We start from the raw sequence: 15,433 nt of genomic DNA on the forward strand, positions 1-15,433 counted from the left end.
TTGTGCAGTTATATCTTTCTTTTCCCATTCTACTTTAGCTTTGCTTTCTTCTGGTTTGTCTGAATTTAAGCAATCATTGAGCTCCATGCCCTTAAATTCCAGTAATAGTCTTTGTTTCCATCTCACAAAATTAAATGAGGTTAAGGCTGGCAATTTAACTTCCTTCTTTTCTGCCATTCCTGCCTCCTTTTCAGCACAAAATCAACAAGCAAACAATAGCAAACTCTCTTCAGCTAGTTTGGTATATTGAGGGGGGGGGGAGAAAAAGAAACGCAAGATACACTTGGAAAACAACAAACGCCCGAAAAATACTTCTTAGCTAATCTTTTCCTTTTTTGCTGGCTGTTTAGTCACTCTGGGCCCCATAACCTTTTGAGAGTTCTGGTACTGTACTGAATTCCAGTACAAATGCACAGCGGAAGTGCCAGCCGGTTCAGGCAGAATTAGCTAGAAGTTTCCCTTTGTTCCCGCCCCTCACCAAACACTAGCACTCAAGAATAACACTCAGGAGGCCTTTTTATATAAAAGAAAGAAATCTATATTGTACTCACGAAGATAAGCATTTAGAAGGTTTCAGGTAGATACAGGAATAAAAATAGCGAATACAATGTTCTTCTGTTCTGGCCCCACGTGGCTGGAGAGGTCTCCAGGCTCAGTGGGCCGGCATGGAACCTTTACATCTTTCCAGGTGAAGAGCGTGTGCAGGAATGGGGACCAACAATGGTGGTTGAATCACCTCATGGCCAGGAGGGCCGGAAACAGGGGTGGAGCCTCCCTACCCGGGAACAACAAACTTTCTAATTGGTCAGCATGTAAACAAACAAGCAAACAAGTTAGTTTGTGTTGCAGGCCCTTCCCCTTTGAAATTTACATCTAGATTGCTTGACCATCCAACACATTTTGGTTCTCAAGTTAGATGTTTACTAGAAGCACGAAGAAATGGAATCTTATTCTTTTGGAGCTGTCAGTGGGCTTTGATCCCATTGAACCTGGCTGATGAAGAACCATTGTGCCCTGGTTTTAAAGCAGATTAGGCTTTATGTGAGAACTGTGCTCCAAATGGAAACAGCTTTGCCGCTGTTATCTATGTCTTTGTAGCACTGTAATGCACCAGGGTTGGGTCTCCTTTGGATATATCAGCTGGTTCGAAGCAGCTAAGCGCTAACTATCAGGGCTCACTGGCTGTCTGCTTATTTCTGGCTCCATGTCAAATGGCTATTCTAAAACCTAGAAAGCCATATATGGTTTGAAACAAGATTTCTAATTATTGGACTGTTGGGAATCAGTGGAGCAGGATGTGTTGACTATATATGTAGGCATCCTCCAGTCTCGAGAGACTATGGTAATGTGCTCTCAGTAGTGGTCTTGGAACATTCTAGTGTGGCTGAGAAGGCCAATTTGTGAGTGACAATTCCTTCCACACTGAAGACAAATACAATCTGTCGTCTGTCCAGCTCCCTGATTTTGCTGGTTTCGGGATTGCCTCTTTGCCTTGGCCTGCTGAACAAGTGTCTCTTCAAATTGGGAGAGGCCATGCTGCACTGCCTGCCTCCAGGCCGAATGCTCAGATGTTAAGCTTTCCCATCTGTTGACGCCCATTCTTAAGGCCTTCAGATCCCACTTGTAGATATCCTTGTATCGCAGCTGTGGTCTCCTTCCCTGCACTAATTCTCCATACAGGAGATCTTTTGGAATCCAGCCGTCAGCCATTCTCATGACATGCCCAAGTGTTTATTACCTGGAGAAAGTGTGGCTAACCATATTAAGAAAATGTTAGATTTATTTCTCCAACTACCGGAGCGAGGGGTGGATTTTACCCAGTTGCACCAATGCTTCGTGATCCTGAGCAGTCTAGATCAGTGGTTCTTAACCTTTGTTACTCGGATACTTCTGAACTGCAACTCCCAGAAACCCCAGTCAGGACAGCTGGTGGTGAAGGCTTCTGGGAGTTGCAGTCCAAAACTCCTGAGTAACCCAAGGTTAAGAACCAGTGGTCTAGATGAAAGTTGGGATAAATTGGCAATCAGTTTGGAAACCATGCGAGAGGAAAATTTAAACATGCAATTTCTTTCCAGAAGACTGGCGGAGGAAGAACAAAGGAGACTTGATAAGGCAGTGTGGAAGGTTGCTAACTGTTGTTGTAGGTTTTCTGGGCTGTCTGGCCGTGTTCTGGAGAGTTTTCTTCCCAATGTTTCGCCAGTCTTCATGGCTGGCATCTTCAGAGGACAGGAGCCGGAACTCGGTCCGTGCCCTGGTGCAGTGTGTGGGATGGTTGAGCACCTAATGCTGTGGGATAGCTCTTGTCCTTTTCAGGCGATCATGGTGATCAGGGTGCTCCCTGCCATGGGTGTACTGTTGTGATATGTTGTTATGTGTTGACTGTGCTTGTTAACTTCCCTGGGTAGTGCATAGCACTAAATCAGGCGGTATATAAATGTATGTAATAAATAAAAATAAATAAATAGAGAGACCTTTCTTTGGATGTTGTTAGCTGCAGACATAAAATGAGTAGAGAAGGAAGAAAGAGCTACTTCTGTAATGTTTTCCCGTATTTTGAATGTTTTCTCCAGTTCCATCTTGCATGATGCCTACTAGATGCCAGGTAAGGACACTTAATTTGTTCAAGCTTTTAAAGTCTTAGTTGACCATTATTTTATTAGCAGCTGTTTGGAGAGCTGTAGAATTTTAATACTTTGATTTCATTCAGGTTTATGTTGCCTAAAGCAATATTTGAATGTTACTACTATTAATAATCGTGTGCCGTCAGGTCAATTCTGACTTATGGCAACCCTTTCCAGGGTTTTCCAGCTAGAAAAAACTCAGAGGAGGCTTACTATTCCCTTCTTCTGGGAGCATCCTGGGACTATGCAACTTGCCCAAGGCCACACAGGCTGGCACTTCTGTTATTGTTATTGTTATTGCTCTTGTTCAGAAATAATTCCCATGTAATTTAATGAATTAACTTAAACCATTCATGGAAGTGCAATCTTCTGTTTGTAAGCCAAGCAGCTTATGTAGATCCCACATGCAAGCAGGGGAAGATGGAACAACAAACCAGAGCTACATTCAGTGGGACTGACCACACCAAGCAAAGATGTAAACAAACCAATCCATGATTAAAAGCACTTGCAGCTTCATTTAAGGGTCTATGCTTCAATACAAGACTATACAAGGCAGCTGTTGGTTATTAACAGCAGTGCTTTCAATATGAAAAAGCTACCAAGATGAACTCAAAATATAAATTCACACATTCATATTCAATCACCTAACACATAATCACCAAGAATCCTTTGGCTGAAAAAGAAAAACTGTTTATTCATTATGATATAACCATTTGTGGTCTATATATTCAATATTATCATTAAGTGGTACCTTGAATTCCAACTACAGTATGTACAAACACAATGGAGGAGAAACGTAAGTAGTAAACTTCAGGGGGAAATTAAGTACAAAAACTATAGTTAGTTATGTGCCATCAAGCCAGAGCTGACATTGTTGTTGTTGTATGCAGTCAAGTTGCCTCCGAATTATAGCAACCTTAATAGACCTTACATTAAGGTAGGTGAGATACAATATTTAAAGAGTGTTTTTTTCAGTTCCACTCCCCCAGTGAGTTTTCATGGCCAAGCTGGAATTCAAATGTTGATGTTCAGAATTCTAATCCATCACTTTATCCACTATACCAGACTGGGTACCCCATGCGTGAACTATAGACAACAATATCCCATGAATTGTGGCTATGAACTATCCGCTGCCTACATTGAACGATGCTGGGGAGGATCCAGTTGGGATCAGCACAAACATGATCCTTTTCCCTCTGTAGCTCTCAGGCACCTTCATAATCTCCTCCAAAGAATGGGTGAACTCGCTGAACCAAGTTTCCAGTAAGTACAGAGGGGCTGGATGTAGGCCACTGCCTTTGAAAGCACATATGAAGTTTAATGCTTGATGTTACACTAATGTAGAGTGGTTGCAATGACCAGATAGGCAGAATATAAAACAAACAAACAAACATGTATGTGCATGAACAAGGGCAAATTATTCACTACCATGTAGCTTACACTTCCAATGACAGGGTGCATTTGAAAACAGAAGGTTTAATTCTTCATTGGCTCTCCGCTAATACCCACTTCTTTGCTCCAAGAATATCTTTGCTCATCATTTATCCTCTGGGAGAACATCTCACTCAGGGAATAAGATAGGAGGCCTCCTCCTCCGGAGGTGGTGGGTGGGGAATGTGACAGCCAGCCAAACAATCCGCCATCCATTGCGGTGTGGCAGAAATGAAAATAATTATTTTTGAAAAGGCATTTGTCATATGCTGTCAAAAACATTTTAAAATTTTAAAAAATCTGCTAGAGAACAGCACTGTTATAATAAGCATGTTCGGGTTTTGGATGTCATTTAGAAAGGCAGGAAGCCAGTCAGAAGGCATATTTCTGTCCTGCTTCTTGTGTGCTGGCGAAACCTCCCTCCACATTGCTGCCTCCCACTCTTGCTTCCCTTGTAACCAGGGTAGTTGATACAATGCAAGTAATTTGTGTTAAGGTAATTTGCATGAGGTGACTTGATTTCTTCCCTGGAAAGAGACAACAATCAAGGTATTGTTATTGTTGTTGGCTTGTTAACAAGCTGTCAGCCTTTTATTTACACTGAAGTACAAAATGTTTTGTTCCTTGGCCAGTTTCCTACATATGTGTGAATTAGGAAGCTTCTACTGCCATAGAAACTAGTAAGAGTAAGCATGAGGTGGCAGAATCAAGAATTTGAGGGGAAATGTCAAGAAAGAAAGATACTGTTGTCATTAGTATAGAATTCGCTAATGTGGTCGTGAGCCACAGCAGGTCCTCAGCACCTTTAAGAGTTAGCTACTCTACAGCTACAGAAATATTGGGTGGCGGGGGGTGGGGAGGTTGTTTGATTAATTTTCATTTGGGAAGGTTGCCTGTAGTAGCAATATTAATTAGCACCCAGAAGCATTGGCACAGTGGTTAAACTCCTGTACTGCAACCAAAACTGTGCTCATGACCCGGGGTTCAATCTCAGGCAGCCAACTCAAGCTTCACTCAGATGTTCATCCTTCTGAGGTCAGTAAAATGAGTAACCACCTCACTGGGTGGGTGCGGGCAATATGTTGCCTGCATCATTAACCTGTAAACCACCCAGGTAAAGGTAAAGGTAAAGGTTCCCCTTGACAATTTTTGTCCAGTCGTGTTCGACTCTAGGGGGCGGTGCTCATCCTCGTTTCCAAGCCATAGAGCCAGCGTTTTGTCCGAAGACAATCTTCCGTGGTCACATGGCCAGTGCGATTTAGACACGGAACGCTGTTACCTTCCCACCGAGGTGGTCCCTATTTATCTACTTGCATTTGCATGCTTTCGAACCGCTAGGTTGGTGGGAGCTGGGACAAAGCAACGGGAGCTCACTCCGTCGCATGGATTCGATCTTACGACTGCTTGGTCTTCTGACCCTGCAGCACAGGCTTCTGCGGTTTAGCCCACAACGCCACCACGTCCCACCCAGAGAGTGCTTTAAAGGCTATGGGGTATTTTTATTGGGCTGACAACCTGAATTTGCTATCTGTCCATAGCCTGCTTGAATTAAGGGATCTGTACCACCACAGCTTCAGTCACTTGCTTTTAGGGTAGCCGTGTCTCCTGCTTTACAGACAAGTCCTTTGTTTGAAAAGCTGTTATAAAGTAATTATTATTTTGAGGAGTTTTCCTGCCCACAAGCCTTCAGAAATCAGAGCAGGGACCTTGAAGTTACCCATAGGCTGTAGTGTTAACACCTTGACAGGTTGTTGAGGAAGTCCTCAGACCACCTGGGCCACAGCCTCCCCACTTGGATGAAATATGTTGCATTTCTGCCCATATTATGATATTTGCAAACCAAGCAATGTCCGTGGGAGCAGGAGGAACTGGCTGGAAATAACACACACAATCAATCTGGGATGAATACAATATTGGCCACAACGTGATTAGTTAAGAGTGGCAGAGCACTGGTGCTATGTGAGACAATAGATATAAACAGCAGATGACCCATCTGACACCCATTGAGTTGCCCCTGTCTAGTCCACCTGCTGGGAAAACCATGATCTGACAGGAAGTGTGTCATAAAGGTGCTCTGTCACTATATAAACTCTGCGATTGGTGTGAGCCCAGGGTGGTGCCCCCCCCAAGCTGGCAAGTTGTTGAGGCCCTTACTTAAAAATGTCTTAAGTTGCCCCCCCAAAAGATGTGGGATATACACAGACAGGCAACATTCCCAGTGTGATCAAGCATGATGCCAACCTGTCAGACATAGATTTTAGGTATTTGACTCTCTCTAAAATTCTACACAAATTCCATAGACGTACAGGGGGGAAAAATTGGAAGCCTGTGTTTGTCACATTTATCCCAATAAAGTGGATATTCCTACAAGATTGGTTTAACTTTTCTCTAACTATAAACACAGCTTATTTGCTTATCCAGGTTTTGAACAGTGTGATAGCATAACAACTACTATGTGTGATAGCATAACAACAATACCTGTAAATTTGCTCCTGCCCAATTTACTGGGTGAGCAACAAGTTTGTTTATAACACATCTGTGTAGGTACTTTCACTTTAGGGCAAATTTTCCTGCGATCCGCATAGTCATTTTAACATTCGTAAACCTAAAAGCTAGGTTTCTTAAGCCTATAAGGTATCAAACCTTGACAAACTACTTCCATCTAATACTCAATAAATCTGTAAAAAGGAGAGAGATAAATAGAATATATACTATGTTACATCTGCCATGAGCAAAACTTTCCTGGCCCAGATGAAGCCTCATGGCCCAAGGACCCAAGAGTGGGGGCCAAGGGAGGAAACACCACCAAATAATGAGCTCTAGTGTGACAGGCACAATTTATATGCGCTTCATGCAGACCCAAGGCCTAAACCTATAGCTTCCTTCTAATGTGCCACTTCTGCACTGTCAGGCAGATACCCAGCACATATGCCCCCCCTTCTAAATATGTATGTATACAGATATTTCCAGGTTCTGTCTTTCTTCCTTACTTTTTTTCCCTTTGAAGTAATGTCTTGCTTCTCCTCCTTCTTAGCTAGACCTGCATGCAAGAAAGCTGGGGCTTCTATAAATAGGTGTAGTGGATCCTTTTGCCCTCTGCAAGTAAATTTTCTGTTCAGAGTTTTTAATGTTGACTAAAAAACCTCTAGCTATGCAACAGAAGTGCAGGGATTCACAGGGCAGAATTAGCTTCAAGTCCCCCAGTTTGGTCCCCCACTCATCAACTGGCACTTACATTCTCAATAAGTCATTCTGAGAAATTACTAGAAGAAAGAATAAAACAAATATTTTCGTTACTTACAGTCCTGAACAAATAAAACAGCAAACTAACAAAACACAACTGCCTGCAGCAATAGGCCTCAATAGACTCACTGCTTCCAACAGAAAGAAAAAGCCGTTAGCAGAGAAGTGTAGCTCTCTTTGAATCAGAGGCAGGGAAGGAACAATTGGTTCATGCTGGATAGAATGATAGTCACCTCAGTCAAATCTACTAAAGGCAGCAGGTAAGGTTGCCAAAAACTCCAACACAAACTAGTATTTCTTCTTATCTAATATCAGTTTCTAAAATGAGATCCTCAATAGCCACAAGCTCTGCATAAAGCCTCTGTCCAATTCAGTACCAAACAATCCAAACAGTATGTGAAGGTCATGAGTTCTTAGTTCCAAATAACTCTCATCTGTATGTCTTAGACACTCATGTCTCAGACACTGTCTCTCTGCTATATGAATCAAGCTTAGGAAGCAGGACTAGGGTGCTGCAGGGAATCAAGAATAGGGCTTACTTCCAAGGAACTGTGCTATGAAAATGCAGCCTACAGCTTGCAATGGGTTCCATATCCCTGGCAGCCTTAAAACAACCAAGTCCTTTTCAGCCCCCAGTATGGTTGTGACACACAAGCCTATCATAGTGCTGCATTTGAAAAGCAGAATCACACCCCTTCAAATCAGTCTCATCCCTACATTACAAAACCCAGGAATAATTTCCTATGGCAGGCTGCTGCATCTGATAGATGGAATTTTCTCAGACATGTTGGCATTACACCATGATGAGTGTGTGAGCGCAGAAGAATTTCATAACCCCAGATGAAAAGGCAGATGTTGCTTTTTGCCATCCTCTCCTGAAACTATTCATTTTATGCCTCCATAAACCTATTTTGCTCTGAATTTAAGTGAAATGTGTAAATTGGGTGGTGGAGGCTTTACTCTAATCAGCATTACTTTCATTTTCACTTGAATTTCCCTCAGGTATGTGCCTTAAGCCCTCTTATTGAAACTCCATCATTCAGACCTACAGAACATGAGCTTCCAAGCCATGCTGGTTTTAAATGCTGTTCAGCTTTTCTACAATTTTTTTTCACAGCAAACTGCAAACCCCAGTGTTCACATACATCCACGAATCTGTTAATGCACTCCAGTGTTTCTTCTTTTTCTTTTAAAAATAAAATTATTCCTTGCTCTGTCTGGGATCTTTTACTCTGTGAAATTTCAGCACAGTGAGAGCCCCTTGAGATAATATTTGGTTCACTGCCCAAGAGCAGGGCATATCTTTTACATTTATATTAAACACTTCTTCATCAAAATTACATTTTCTACCTGCTGCACATGAAATTAATGCTGATATGAGAGATGTCATAGAAACTTCAAATAGATCCTGTTCTTTTATTTTCACCCTCATAAGAAAACCCATGACTGGATCTGATTAATGCCCAGTTAGTCCAACCTTCTGTTCCCACACTAGAGAACCAGAAGTCAGTGGAAAACCTCCAGCAGGATGTGAATACAACACCTTCTCAGTTCTGTTCCCCAGCCACTAATATACAAAGACAAACAACCTTTGTGTGTGTGTGTGTGTGTGTGTGTGTGTGTGTGTGTGTGTGTGTGTGTGTGTGTGTGAGAGAGAGAGAGAGAGAGAGAGAGAGAGAGAGACAGCTTGACTACTAGTCATAGAGAGGCTTAGCCTCCATGAGGACTTTAATCCTCTTTTAAAGCCATCCAAGTTGGAAACCATTTGCTACCTTGTGGTGGCAGATTCCACAACGATATGCACACCCTGTGTGAAGAACCCTCGTTGGATGATTCCAGGTTCTAGAGTTATAAGAACAGGAGCAAAGGGGTTCCTTGCCCACTTTCTGTATCATTACAAACCTGAGCCACATATTCCCGCACTCAACTTGCCTTTCTCCAAAACTAAAAGACCGCATTGTTCTTTGCAGGGGTGTTCCTTCAGCCCCATTCACTATTCAACCCTAATGTCCAAAGCACTTTACTAAACACTGGGCCAGGGTTGTCCAACCAATTGCCAAGGTTGACCCCGTCATTAGGCTAGTTGGGTGCTTGCCTCAGGTAGTAGAATGCTGAGAAATGCACCCTCTCCCAAGGTTTGCATGACCCAAGGAAGGTCCATGGAGGCCTGGACCTGAGAATAAGGTCCCCTCCTATCTGTAAATGTGTGCTTGCTTGCTTCTGTGTTTATGTGTGAACTCACTTTTGCCCCAGTTTTGCCAGTCAAACCTGGCTCTACCCAACTGTGCTGTGCCTTCTGCTCTACCACTTACAACAGGCACCAGCCACTACTGATACCAGCTGGTATTGCTATGTCTGCCCCTGGAGCTAATAGTATAGCATTGGGATCCTGACTAGCAGCCATTAATGTCATCCTCCGTGAATTTGTCTGATCCTGTTGTAAAGCCACTTATGTATAGAGAATGTCACAAAATAAATTACACAACATGAATTCAGTGGATGACTCCAAGTTCTAGCATTATAAGAGAAGGAGAATCTTGGCATAATAATAAGATTGCAGTAACAAATATTCTGTTTATCTAGGAAATATGCCATGGCTATGAGCCATCTTTATTCAAAAATTGCTCATTCATGATTTCATATTTTGTTATTTTTGGGGTCCCCCCCTTTGCTTTGGCAGAAGAAACACAATAGCTCTATGTGCATGGTTGGGGAGGCAAGAGAGGAAATTACCCTGAATAATAATAGTAAAAACATTTCTTTTTGCCACAATACAAATTCAGTGTTGCTGATTTTATGCATGACATGTAGTCTAAATGGGTGTGTAAAATACCTAATCACTTTAGAAAGGCTGGGATGATAATGATGGGCATTCTAAATGTATAAATAGTGACTGGCAAGGAGGTTTCTCTTCCAAATAGTGTGCTAAACACATATATTAGCTACAGTTGAGTCAGGAAACTGAGGACGTGATTTGCTGGTGAGTAACAGCTTTTAAGTTTAAACAGGGCCAATGGCATAGTTTTTTCTTCTTCTTTCCTTTTGACGGCCTTGTCAACCATTTTTAAATCCTTTCTATTACAATATTCCTTGTGCTGCTTCACTTTCTTGCTCTGCAGATAATATCCCCTGGAGCTATTTAGAGACCTATATAGATACACCATTAGATTAGAAAGGCAGGTTGGGGAGGGGTGGGGACTGCACTCATGTCTTTGAGGCTGCACAGAGAAATGGAGAAAAACAAAAATACGCACAAAGCCGAAGCTGAAGAGATCGACCAAATAGCTTGAATAAGTTTGCTTAGATTTTTTTCTTTAAAGTTTACATGAGGATTTTTGTATTGTCTTTATCCCGTTGTGATGATCCTGAAGTAAGAAAGAGCTGGAAACTAACCCCACGGGCAAGATGGTACCTTGTTTGAGTCTCTCCAGTTGCATCCATGGTAAACAACACGATCAGGGGTGGGTAACATCCTGTGAGTAGAAGTCTGCATTGAAACGTCCCCACCCAAAAGGGCCTGTCAATCTTCCTGGACCTCCTGCACTTCCTTTCGGAAGTTGGTGGCAACTACAGTGCCTCTCTATGGTAGAGGAGAGTGCCAGGTTTTCCTTCTGCACCTCCTTCCAGGTGGTAGAGCATGTCCTTCTGTTGTTGTAAGGATGGCAGGGAGAAAGAGAGGTTTGCTGAATTTCAACAGAGCTGTTGTTCTGGTGGCAAATGAGGCTGTTAGGAATCATAACATTGGCCTGGAGGTGCAGATTCCCCACCCTAACATGAAGAAGGAGCTTTAGTTTAAGAGTATTCCATTACATTGAAGCAGAAAGACTGGACATGATGTTGTAACCATTTGTTGCTGGAGGCTAAGAGTTACTTCCAGCTTATTTACACCATATAAACTAATGACTCCCAGAAAATCCTATTATTAAGAGCTAAGCTTAGGTTTTCAAACTAAACACCTTTGTTTAGTCAATCAGTCTCATGCTCATGCTTCCTCTTTTTCTACTGCCTTCAATGTTTCCCAGCATGGTTATATTTTCCAGGGATTCTTACCTTCTTACAACATGTCCATGGTGTAGCAGCCTTAGCTAAGTCATTTTTTACTGGCTTGGCAATGCATCCTAATTTGTTCCATATGCACACATATTCCTGGGCTTCATGTATTTATTAATTTCTCTTGCACAAAAAAAGGTCTTTAAAGGTCATACAAAATCAGAATAATATAATTTTTAAATTCCTAACAAGAAATTTTAAGCAAAAAAGTCCAAATACCAACATAGTGAATTACAGTACAAATTGCAGGAGCTAAGAACCACCCATAAGAATAGCATGAAAGCCCTTCTTGTATATCATAGACACAAAAAATAAAAGAGCTTGAAAAGTATCACTACACCAGCAAGAGAATTTCCACTAGCACTGGGAATAAGATGTGTGGTGTTCTTCTTCCTACACTAGGCAGATCTATATACTGGCATGCCATATACAAAGCTATATACTGTATTACTAAATTTGTTCATTTGCAGTCCAGGATTGAATTACACAGCACAGATCACAAATCATGGATCTTCCAGAAATGGGATTTTTGCACGACTTTTTGGTTGAGCAATCATACTTGCAAGCAAGGCCAGTGTTACCTACAATGACCAACCATAAAACAAAGAAAGCTAATTTGAAAATGGTGGGAGATGTGAAAAGCTCATGCTATGGCAATCAAATACCTTTCAGCACTCGAGGAATTCCTTTTACTAATCTGTAACATATAGCTTGATTTGTTTTCATCAGGTACCATATGCACTGACATCATCTAAGCATGGAGGACTGAGAGCGAAGGAAGCCAAAACCCCTCAGGTCTTAAAACTAGGCTCCTCTCTGAGTCCCTTTACACATCTTGAAACCAGCACCTCCAGTAGTGTAACATAGCAGGAGTGGTAGATGAAACAGATGGATGCAATAAGCAATAGTCACATTGTCTTTCGCATCCTCTGCAGTTTCATAGTTGCAACTTGAATCATGGGTCTGTGCTCAGATAAACATGTTTTCCCCTGTACTGTCTTCCTTCTGACACCTCCCAGTCCCTGCTACAGAATTAGGCAGAATGAGGTGACCCCCTGCAGCCTACAACAGGCACTGGAGTCATTCTCATGTACTCTCTGGCTGCTTGTGAGGCAGAGCAATGAGTGGCCTATTGATCCGATTCCCTTTTAAAGCCATGAAAGCCTGTGCTGCCTCCTCACCACATCTGGGGCAGTGAATTCCATATATTAGTTATATGACATGTGTAGAAAATGAGCCTTTTGTGCATCCAAAGCCCACCACATTTAATTGTTAGATTTATATCAGCACTTTCCTCCCAGGGCTTCTTGGTCATTGTGTGCATTTTTATGCTCACAAGTACCCTGTAAGATTGGTCAGGCTGAGGAGAAATGGCTGAACCAAAGCTATCCTCTAAGCTACATGGCAGAAGGGAGATTCAAACCTGGTCTCTCCAGTCCGAGACCTGCAGCCTAACAACTATGTTGTCCTTAATCCTATGATCTAATGCAGTGGCTCCCAACCTTGGGTCCCCAGATGTTTTTGGACTACTATTCCCAGAAATCCTGGCTAGCACAGCTAGTGGTGAAGGCTTCTGGGAGTTTTAGTTCAAGAACATCTGGGGACTCAAGGTAGGGAAGCCCACTGGTCTTGTATTTTATAGGAAGATACACAAACATTTCTTTCAACATATCACTTGTTTTATAATTCTGCATCAAACTGCCCAAAGTTGCCCTTTTTTCTCCCAAAGTTAAATAGATGGAAATAGTTTAGGTTTTTTACACAAAGAAAATATGGGAAAACTTTGATAATTTGGAGTTTCCTCAAAGTGGGTAAAGGTAAAGGTTCCCCTTGACATTTTTAGTCCAGTCGTGTCCGACTCTAGTGGGCGGTGCCTATCCCGCTTTTCAAGCCGTAGAGCCAGCGCCTGTCCAAAGACAGTTTTCTGTTGTCACGTGGCCAGCGTGACTAGGGAATGCAATTTTTACCTTCCCATCGAGATGGTACATATCTACTCGCATTTACATGCTTTCGAACTGCTAGGTTGGCGAGGAGCTGGGACAAAGCGACAGGAGCTCACTCTGTTGCGTGGATTCGATCTTATGACGGCTGGTCTTCTGACCTTGCAGCACAGAGGCTTCTGCGGTTTAGCCCACAGCGCCACCACGTTCCTCCAACCAACCTCTACCTAAATGTTTCCTTCCTGCCAATAGATAATTTTTGCCTTCCCAAGTTGCAGAGGGAAAACTACCTTCTTCTTACTAAGAAATGACAGTGTGCCAGTGGAGGCTGCTACCTGAGTCCTACTTTAGAGATGCTGTGAATCCACCCTGGCTTCTAATCTGCTTTATTAGTTAACTAAGGTGTGGAACCAACTGTTCAGTAGCTTCCATAGCTTCTGTAAAGTGCAGACTAACACCCAGAGTGAACTGACAACACCACCAAATTAAGAATGACCAGCATCCACTGAAGTGTGCATTGTTTGGCACCAGTATGACACTGTCCTCTATTGTGTACTTGTGAAATTTTCTGCAAGCGGACCACATATTTGGGGTGTTGTAATATTTAGAACCTGCTTGAACTCTGGAGTACAGGGTTTTTGTTTCCACAAGTATTTTTGTGCTCCTTTGAGTTTTCTAATGTAGCACTCGACCCAAATGAGAATTTGATTGAAAGGTCAATATTGCAATCTATAACTATATGACAAAGTAATTGCTACAAGCTAAAGGGAGGAAGAAAATCCTGGAACAACATTTTAATCTCTTGCCAAAAAAGCCTGACAAAATTGTTGGACCCTGGGGAATCACAATAGCCCTGTGCCGGTACTTAAAGAAAGTGTGTGAGCATAAACCCTTGCATACGTATTCACCTCCCAGCTCACACAGAGTAATTTGTCTTTGGTTCTTACTTGTTTAACATCCACAGACCTAGTGGTCCCACCATTGCAAGATGTATACAGGATAGTAAAATGAGACAGAGTTTTCTTCTAGGTGGTGTCTCAACTTTGGAATCCCACCCACAGGTGGGAAGCTTGATTCCTCCTTCAGCATGAAACATTGTTCTTAAAAATAGTTACACTTATAATTCCACACCCCCAATATAGTTACTGTATCTTTGAACCTTGGGGCATTGCAACCCGTAGAGTTAAAACTTTATGTATTAAAGATTAACATTAGTATCCTGTTTGTTTTTGCAAAATGTAACAGCTGAATGGCTGGAGCGCTCCACATGTCTTCTTCCTTGCAGTACACATGCTGGAGGTCACACCACTGAAAAAAGCTTTCTGCTAGTGCAAGCAGTTAGTGGATTCTCCTTTGCACATGCAATGGAAGCACCAGAAATGCACATGGGATGGACCATTGTGTGGATTATGATTCATAAACACAATAAAGGCCTTTATATTTAATCCAACACCATTGTTCAGTGAAGCCACTGTAACAGAAAAGTTACTAAAATGCTACAGTTGCACCACAAAAGAAGTGAAGTTATCTCTTCATATGTTGGAACTGGAATTTAATGCCGCTGTAACCCATCCTGGAGTCTTGCAACATATGGTGGTCTATAATCAATCAATCAATCAATCAATCAATCAATCAATCAATCAATCAATCAATCAATCAATCAATCAATCAATCAATCAATCAATCAATCAATCAATAATACCTGTGTTATGGGGGGAACAATAGTGAGTAACTTATTTGTAAAAAGTTACTTCCAAGTCCTGCACATTTTGATGCCAGGCTTTTGTGACAGTCTAAAGAAGATGACTGGGTGTCTACAGATTTTTCTCCATTCCTACTGATTTCAGTTGGTTTCATTGGATGTTCATCTGTGGTGTCTTTTTAATTAATGTTGCTGCTACACATTAATAATTAGTTTGTGGGGTGCACACAGAATTAAAGACTGAATAAATAATACATTGTGTAGGATTTTATGTGTCCATGCTACACCTCTTGTCCTCAGACACCTCTGCCCTAGGTCAGAAGGGGGGGTGTGCTAAATGCATTTGGTGGAATGTCCTTAACTCTCTCCCATGTGACTTGGCCAGGGGGATTCAGGGCCCATTATTAACATTTCCCCTGAACCCATTTCCACCACCAGTTGGTGCA

The sequence above is a fragment of the Pogona vitticeps genome, chromosome 4 (assembly GCF_051106095.1).
Source record: "Pogona vitticeps strain Pit_001003342236 chromosome 4, PviZW2.1, whole genome shotgun sequence".
In the NCBI taxonomy this organism is placed as follows: domain Eukaryota; kingdom Metazoa; phylum Chordata; class Lepidosauria; order Squamata; family Agamidae; genus Pogona; species Pogona vitticeps.